This window comes from Marmota monax, unplaced genomic scaffold, assembly GCF_021218885.2.
Source record: "Marmota monax isolate L192 unplaced genomic scaffold, Marmota_monax_Labrador192_F-V1.1 WCK01_AAM20220418_F8-fsc00001, whole genome shotgun sequence".
NCBI classification, from domain to species: domain Eukaryota; kingdom Metazoa; phylum Chordata; class Mammalia; order Rodentia; family Sciuridae; genus Marmota; species Marmota monax.
Window position 1 is genome coordinate 52,992,433 of NW_026693777.1, and position 8,647 is coordinate 53,001,079.

Sequence of the window (8,647 nt, forward strand, 5' to 3'; positions counted from 1 at the left end):
TAGTAAAACAGAAATTAACTTTTCATGACTTTGTGATGAGATGAGTCCCAATCTTAAGGTGGAATTAGATGGGGTTCATCAACCCCTTTGCAGAGGCTGCTTACAAACACAAATTGACCTCAGTTTCTATCTTTCTTTTCTGGGTACAGTTATTTATTCTGCCAAGTGCCCAGGCATTTAGTTTGATGGGCTACTATTTTTTTTTAATCAAAGTTTATCTACAAAGAAAATATCTTTCCATTACAACATTTTGTCTCTGTATTTTAACTGGCTTTAAATTTAATTTCAAAAAATTAAAAATATAAAAAAATAAATAAATAAATAAATAAATTTAATTTCAACCAAAGAACTAAATCTAAAAACAGGTGTTTTATTCATAAATATAACTAAGAATATAGTAAATTACCTTCAGTATTATATTTACTTTTTTTTTTTTTTTGGTACTGAAGATTGAACCCAGTGGTACTTAACCACTGGTTCCCCCCCCCTTTTTTTTTAATTTTGAAACAGGGTCTTGCTAACTTGCTGAGGGCCCCACTATGTTGTTGAGGCTGGATTTTTTTTTTAATTTATTCTAATTTGTTGTATATGACAGCAGAATGCATTTCAATTCATAGTACACATATGGAGCACACTTTTTCATATCTCTGTACACACAGTGGAGTCACACCATTCATATCTTTATATATGTACCTAGAGTAATGATGTCCATCTCATTACACCATCCTTCCTATCCCCATGCCCCCTCTCTTCCCATTCTTCCCCTTTTCCCTACTAAGGTTTCTCCATTCCTCCCATGCTACCCCCACATCCCCTTTATGAATCAGCATCCACATATCAGAGAAAACATTCAGCATTTGGTTTCTTGAGATTGACTTACTTCACTTAGCATGATATTCTCCAACTCCATCCAGTTACCTGCAAATGCCATGATTTTATTCTCTTTTAATGCTGAGTAGTATTCCATTGTGTATACATATACCACAGTTTCTTTATCCATTTATCTACTGAAGGGCATCTAGGTTGGTTTCACAGTTTAGCTATTGTGTATTGTGCTGTTATAAAGGTTGATGTGGCTGTGTCTCTGTAGTATGCTGTTTTTAAGTCCTTTGGTATAAACCAAGGAGTGGGGATAACTGGGTTAAATGGTGGTTCCATTCCAAGTTTTCCAAGGAATCTCCATACTGCTTTCTATATTGGTTGCACCAATGTGCAGTCCCACCAGCAATGTATGGGTGTGCCTTTTTTCCCACATCCTTGCCAACACTTATTGTTGTTTGTATTCTTTAAAAAAATATATATTTATTTTGGGGCTGGGGTTATGGCCCAGTGGTAGAGCGTTCGCCTAGCATGCATGAGGCACTAGGTTCAATCCTCAGCACCACATAAATATAAAATAAAGACATTGTGCCAACCTAAAACTAAAAAATTAATATTTTTTAAAAATATTTTATTTTTTAATTGGACACAATACCTTTATTTCACTTATTTATTTTTATGTGGTGCTGAGGATCAAATCCAGGATCTCATATGTGTGAGGCGAGCGCTCTACCGCTGATCCACAACCCCAGCCCCCTGTTTGTATTCTTTTTTTTTTAAATATTTTATTTTTTAGTTGTAGTTGGACACAATACTTTTATTTTATTTATTTTTATGTGGTGCTGAGGATCAAACCCAGTGCCTCGCATAAGCTAGGCAAGTGCTCTACCACTGAGCCACATCCCCAGCCCCTGTTTGTATTCTTTTTTTTTTTTTTAATATTCTTTAGTTGTCAATGGGCCTGTATTTCATTTATTTATATGTGGAGCTGAGAATCGAATCCAGTGCCTCACACATGCTAGGCAAGCACTCTACCACCGAGCTAAACCCTAGCCCCCTTGTTTGTATTCTTAATAGCTGCCATTCTGACTGGAGTGAGATGAAATCTTAGAGTAGTTTTGATTTGAATTTCTCTAATTGCTAGAGATGTTGAACATTTTTTCATATATTTGTTGATTGATTGTATATCATATTCTGAGAAGTGTCTGTTCAGTTCCTTGGCCCATTTATTGATTGGGTTATTTGTTTTATTGATGTTAAGATTTTTGAGTTCTTTATATATCCTGGAGATTAGTGCTCTATCTGATGTGCATATGATAAAAATTTGCTTTCATTCTGTAGGCTCTCTATTCACCTCACTGATTGTTTCTTTTGCTGAGAAGAAACTTTTTAATTTGGATCCATCCCATTTATTGATTCTTGATTTTATTTATTACGCTATAGGAGTCTTAATAAGGAAGTCAGGGTCAATCCAACAAGATGGAGATTTGGGCCTACTTTTTCCTCTGTTAGGTGCAGGGTCTCTGGTTTAATTTCTAGGTCCTTGATCCACTTTGAGTTTTGTGCATGAGATATAGAGGTTAAATTTCATTTTGTTGCATATGGGTTTCCAATTTTCCCAGTGCCATTTGCTGAAGAGACTATCTTTTCTCCAATATATGTTTTTGGTGACTTTGTCTAATATAAGGTAACTCTAATTATGTGGGTTTCTCTCTGTGTTCTCTATTCTGTACCATTGGTCTATAAGTCTATTTTGATGCCAGTACCATGTTTTTTTGTTGTTGTTGTTTTTTTTTACTATTGCTCTGTAGTATAGTTTAAGGTCTGGTATAGTGATGAAGTTTGATGGACTACTATTATAGCAAGAATTGCTTTGCTGTAGTGATGAATATTCCCTGATCAAATTGGGTTTCCTGTTAGATCTTAAAATGGGAGACTATTTCTGTCCCCAGGTCACAAACTGAGAGTCCTGGAACCTACTGCCACATCCTTTATTACCCGCAGCCTCCACCCTCCATGGGCAAAAGGGGCTGGAAGGCAGGGCAGAGGTCAGGTTCTCTCTGGCCATTTTTCTATAGCCAAGGCAGCTTTTCTGGGATTTTTTTTTCCCCTAGTTTAGTGCTAGTGTCCTTGACCACAGTGAGGTGATCTGTGGCTGCCTGGGGCTAACCTGAGAAACAGTGCTGGGAGTTTAAAAGTTTGAAATCCCTTTTTAATCTTTATTTCGGTGTCCTGCTCTCCTTGCACACCAGGGGCAGTGCCTTTTGGCACCTTTTACTTCCTGATGGTTCAGACCCCTTATCACGCAACTGCATAAATACTTGTGCATACAGAATCTCTTTCAAATGCTTTACCCCAATAGACCAACCTCAATGTCAAGATTGTATAATAATCCAGAAAAACCACTCAAAGGCCAGATGGTGTTACAGCAAAATGACTTTCTCATAGACAGACTTTTAGCTGTAGGGTGCCCATTAAGCCAAGATTTCTACCAGTAAGATCAATGCAGCATGGCCCATGTCTTAAAGGGCCAGTAACAAACAACAAAACAAAACAAAACAAACAAAAACAGACAAGAGAGGATCACTGAAACAAGGGCTGACAGATGGGAACACTTAAAATGGACAGACCTGCGCGTACAAATTTCTTCCACTTACTTTACCTTTGACAGATCAACTCCAACTGCAAGATTGTACAATAATCCAGAGAGCTATCTAAAAGCCAGATCATTACAGTAAAACATCTTTGACAGACTTATACCTATAGGTAGCCCTTTCTTCAACTCACTTTACCTCTGACAGACTAACTCCAGTTGCAAGATTGTACAAAAAAGAAATACAGAGAGACAATAAGGGAGGAGCCTCCAAACCACGGCCATCAGACAGGAACCTATAAATTGAGCAGCCAAGATCTTTCCCAAGAGACTACTAATAGGATCAATGCAGTACTGGCCATGTCTTAAAAGGGGTAATGACAGATATAGACAGACAACCAGAGGGAATTCCCAAGCCCAAAGCCCACAAACATATGAGAACCTAGAACAGATCAGAAGGGAGTAAATATCCCTAGGTTCTCAAGTCCCGCTTAACTCCTACACCAAGTGACACCACAGATGTCCCCAGAGAGAGGGACCATATGTTCCCACGAACAGGAACCACATGTGTGGAATCAAGGGCCTCGGCCTGCACACAGGGGACTTACCAAAGAGCCAAAGTTCTTGCGACTTTCCTAAGTTCAGTTTCCTTTTTCTCAAAGTGGACCATGATGGAGCAAACCATACCAGGGAGAGGAAGCGGAGTTCCCTGAAGGAACTGGGACAGTCCCTCAGTCCCTCCCTTTACTCACAGGAATAAGCTCCTCCGGTTCAACCGGAGGCAAGTTTCCTACTAACTCTCTTGCAGTTGGTTCTCAACAAGTTTGCCAGCCACCTTGAACCCTCAGTTTGAAAGTGGGGTTCTTTGGAGAGCCAGGCCTGCCCAAGAAAGCTGGAACAGGGGCTGCTCAGGTCCCATCTGGGGTGCCAAATTTGTTGCTGAAATCTTGGTTCTTGTTCCTGATGCCAATCCAATATTGAGGACACAGTTTGAGAAAAGGAAAAAGAAGGTTTATTGGTTTGCTAGCAAAGGAGAAACGCAGGGACTCCTGTCCCAGAGGCTGAGATTCTGCGCATCCGGAGGAACAGGGGGCTTTTAAAGAGGTGATTCATTTGCTAATTTGGGAGACAGTCATTTCTGAGATCTTCGGGTACCATCCCCAAAGTCTGGATTACTTTATTCCTATGGTGGGTGTGTACAAGGACAGATAAACCTGACTAGGATGGGGAGGAAAGGTAATCCAGTTTCCCCTGAGATGAGAGAGGGGAAGAGATTAGGGAGGAGCAGAGAGAGAGGAAGAGAAAGAAACATGTTTATTTTAAAAATAGGGTGACTGCCGGGACAGCAGTGAGCCAGTGAGAGGAAAGCAGGGATGGCAGCAGCTGGAAATATAAAATTGTTTGGAGTTAACACTCATTCCAACCACAGGTGTGTCAGCCTCTACTCCTGCTGTTCCAGTTCAGACCTCAAATGCTTCAGATCATCAGATGGCATCACCGCCTTCAGGATGCCAATGCATGAAGGGAAAAATGAAAGGCTGTCCAATGAGTGCAGAACCCTCTGGTCCAATCTGTGAGAGCAAAACATGCTCTGTGCCTGCCCACCAAGATGGTGCATATGAATATGTGGAATGTCTGTTATGGGTGCTGCTGCTAAGAATAAGGAGAACCTGGGTCTTTCAAATCTGATGCCACCGTCTAATCAAACACCAGCTCCAGATCAGGCCTTGACTTGTCTGCCATCAGAGAGGAGTCATCCATTCCACGAGCAGATTCAGAGAAAAAGTGGGTTTATCCTTCCAAACAGACGTTCTGGAATGCAATGTTAAGGAAAGGGTGGAAGTAGAAGGATAAGGCTAGTAGTCAGAAAGATATGCATAATATCATTAAAATTCACAATCAGAACAATGAACAGGCCTGGAAGGAGATTTATTTATTTATTTTATTTTAGTTGTTGACAGACCTTTTTCTCATTCTTTCTTTCTTTTTTTTTTTTAAACTTATATATGGTGCCGAGAAATCAAACGCAGTGCCGCCTCACACATGCTAGTTAAGTGTGCTACAGCTCAGCCCCAGCCCCAGCCCCTGGAAGGAGATTTTGAAGTGGGAAGCCCTTCATGCTGCCTAGTGTCCTTGTGGTCCATCATTGATCTGATTTGGAGGGAAAGCAAAAGAATATTCACCAAGGGCAAGAATTTGTTCCTGGATGGGGTATGAGCTGCCTTTGGACAGACGCGTTTGGATCTTCAACGGTTGTGGCACAGAAGTCAGATCTGTGATAGATTGCTATGATGGTGGCAGAGTTGACAAGGACTACCAGTTCACCATCCTGGACATCCGCCCTGACTTGGATCCGCTTTCAGCAGTATGGGACAGAATGAAAGTTGCTTGGTGGCGCTGGGCCTCTTGACCAGTTTCGTTCCTGATGCAAAGTATAAACTATTTTTTTTTTCTGAGAGATACATTAAATATTTCCCCCAAACTGAATTGCACTCGTGATGTAATGGGAACTTCAACTGAGTAATGGTGCTTCATCCTCCATTTAGCGAAGGACCCCTGCTCCATTCAGTTTTTTTTTTCCTTTTATTTATTTATTTTTTGAAAGTTAGAAATTATCATTTTACCTTTTATTTCTATGAATTTGACTACCTTAGGTAACTCATATAAGTGGAATAATACAGTATTTGATTTAGTACATATTTAGCAAGACATTATCAAAATTCATCCAGGATGTAGTTTGTGACAGAACTCCCAAACTTTTACTTATACATAAATTGTTTCCATTGAGATAATTGTTATTTATTTACTTACTTTAAATTGAATAATAATGTAGTATAATTTTATTATGTACAACATGGTCAACTCTGATAAATGCATTAATTACAAAAATGCATGCTTCCTCCAGTATTTCCTATTTGAAAAGATAATGGAAATTTAAGATTATCCATCTCAAATAATGAACATTGCAAAATTTCAAGCTGAACATTACACAAATGTAAAATTGAAAATGGCATATCTGTTGAACCACAACAAGAGACCCAAACAATGGTAATATAAAAAAATTTGAACTGCTATGGTGAAAAAAACTCACAGTATTTTACTCTCTGCTCTGTTTTTAGTTGCTCTCCTTATATCAAAGAAGACACTCGGCATTTGTTTTTTAGGGATTGGCTAGCTTCACTTAGCATAATCTGCTCTAATGCCATCCATTTCCCTGCAAATGCCATGATTTTGTCATTTTTTAGTGCTGAGTAATACTCCATTGTGTATAAATGCCACATTTTTTTAATCCATTCATCTATTGAAGGGCATCTAGGTTGGTTCCACAGTCTAGCTATTGTGAATTGTGCTGCTATGAACATCGATGTAGCAGTATCCCTATAGTACGCTCTTTTAAGGTCTTCAGGGAATAGTCCGAGAAGGGCAATAGCTGGATCAAATGGTGGTTCCATTCCCAGCTTTCCCAGGAATCTCCATATTGCTTTCCAAATTGGCCGCACCAATTTGCAGTCCCACCAGCAATGTACAAATGTACCCTTTTCCCCACATCCTCGCCAGCACTTGTTGTTTGACTTCATAATGGCTGCCAATCTTACTGGAGTGAGATGGTATCTTAGGGTGGTTTTGATTTGCATTTCTCTGACTGCTAGAGATGGTGAGCATTTTTTCATGTTCTTGTTGATTGATTGTATATCCTCCTTTGAGAAGTGTCTGTTCAGGTCCTTGGCCCATTTGTTGATTGGGTTATTTGTTTTCTTATTGCTTAATTTTTTGAGTTCTTTGTATACTCTGGATATTAGGGCTCTGTCTGAAGTGTGAGGAGTAAAAATTTGTTCCCAGAATGTAGGCTCCCTATTTACCTCTCTTATTGTTTCTCTTGCTGATGAGCTGCGTTTTGCCTTGTGGTTTACAGCAGATCATTCCGACTTTTCTTCCTGTTTGGTTTAAGTGGGAAGCAGTACCTCAGTTTTTCCCTTAGCTGCAATATTGCCTGTGTATTTCATCTAGTCTGAAAAAATAATTTTTAGAACTGAGGAAAGCTGCTTTTTTTTCTTACTGTTTTCTCAGAAATATTTGAGAGATAAAACCCAAAAGTCAGTGTACTGCCCGTGAGCTTTCACCTGGTTAAATCCTTTAACTAAAGGCATTTATTATAAATAAGCAAAATCTTTTTAAAAAGAGACTATTATTTCTGAAGTCCCTACAATTTAGTAAAGACCCTGAACAAAATGCAAAGCCATACCTTTGCCCTCAGCAAGACTAATGCTTGTCTTGGCTCTCTAAATTCTCCTTGATATGCATTTTTCAGACTGGGCCTTGTTAAAGAAGTTTCAACTAACATGAGGTGCTGATGAATAAGCTTTGACACATATATTTTAATTTTTAAAATATTTTTCTGTTGTTCAGATATGTAACTCTGCTCCCCTAAAACAGATCTCGTCATTGTCCCGGGAATTTCAAGTTATCCCCACTCTGAGTTCCATTCCTTCCTCCATTGGAAGCCTTCCCCCTGGTTGGCCTAATCCAGATTTAAAAGCCTGACTCAAGTCATAGTGCCAGTGATTATATTTAGCTGAGTATCAACATTCACACGAAGAGTATTTTTCTCAGCTGTAGTATGTTTGCATCAATTCACTGTCTCAATCTTTATGTTTTAAGGAAGCTTTAAGCTTGGTGTTGAATTCCTTGTATCAGTAACCCCAAAACTGGTTATTCTAATTATAGCAGCATGTTACAAATGACTGTTTTTTAAAGTGTTGATAATATTAAATCTTTTAATTTATCCTCGGAAAAAAAAGGTGTAGTATCAGAGCAGCAAGGGTTATATTCAAAGCATAAAGTGAACCACTGTTACAAATTAATTTGTGTGTGTGTGTGTATACATGTGTGTGAGAGCTCTGTTTACCCAGATGGAATTATAAAGCTATTTGAATATGCAGCCAATTATCTCATGGAAGAGTTTTCAAGGTATCTAGGAAAAAAAGAAAAGAAAATAGACCTCCCATAATTACATTCAAGTTGTTTTCCCAAATAGTAGCAAACCATTTTCCTAAACCTCTTTCCTCTCACCACCATTAACTTGCTTTTATGAGATTCAAGTGTCAGCCCTAAAACACAAATAAATAATTGTTCCCTAAACAAATGAGAGTTTGGACTAGCAAAGAGGAGCTTGGAAAGGTTCAAGTGCAATTCCTCTGAAAATTTGTACTTATGTGGAGAAAAAAAAAAGAAGAA

At 38.8% G+C, this 8,647-nt stretch overlaps 1 pseudogene; it reads left to right on the forward strand.

The window, feature by feature from the left end:
* Positions 1–4,635: 4,635 nt before the first annotated feature.
* Positions 4,636–5,857, forward strand: LOC124104090 (holocytochrome c-type synthase-like; annotated as a pseudogene).
* Positions 5,858–8,647: the final 2,790 nt, after the last annotated feature.